This window comes from Cariama cristata, unplaced genomic scaffold (assembly GCF_000690535.1).
Source record: "Cariama cristata isolate BGI_N322 unplaced genomic scaffold, ASM69053v1 scaffold28591, whole genome shotgun sequence".
Lineage (NCBI taxonomy): Eukaryota > Metazoa > Chordata > Aves > Cariamiformes > Cariamidae > Cariama > Cariama cristata.
Window position 1 is genome coordinate 17,132 of NW_009598010.1, and position 462 is coordinate 17,593.

The window sequence follows — 462 nt, forward strand, 5'->3', positions numbered from 1 at the left end:
CCATGTGATACAGGCTGTGTTGAAGAGATTGTCCTCATATCCCAAGTGCTTTGTTCTTACCTCCCTGTAGACGAGATCACAGCTCAAATATTTACCCCCTACTAGCTTTTTTACTACTGTGTATGCAGTTCAAAGGGGAGTGGTTTCGGGGAGGGGGGCATTTCTCTAGATGGCTGGTTGCAAACCTGCCGTATTAAACGGGATTAAATCCCTAACCGCTTCAGTGAAGCTTTGCAGTCGTGAATAGATGAGGACTGTGCGCTGGGTTCAGACGTAACCTGCCTTGCTGCTTTGTTCCCAGCCAGGGCTTTGGGAGAGGTAGCCTGGGGGGTGGCAGGGACACGGAGAGGGACCTGCGCTCCCAGCCCACGGGGGCCACTCATGGCATCTTCTGGTGTGTCACTCTCTCCTAGGGCACTCGTCGGAGCCGAACCACTCGCCCCCTCCCGCTGAGACCCAAGT

General features: G+C 54.5%; 1 protein-coding gene across 1 annotated transcript in view; it reads left to right on the forward strand.

Annotated features, from left to right (window-relative positions):
* Nucleotides 1-462, forward strand: part of LOC104168517 (tyrosine-protein kinase SgK223) — a 21,144-nt gene that overhangs the window by 15,212 nt on the left and 5,470 nt on the right. The window lies entirely within an intron of this gene.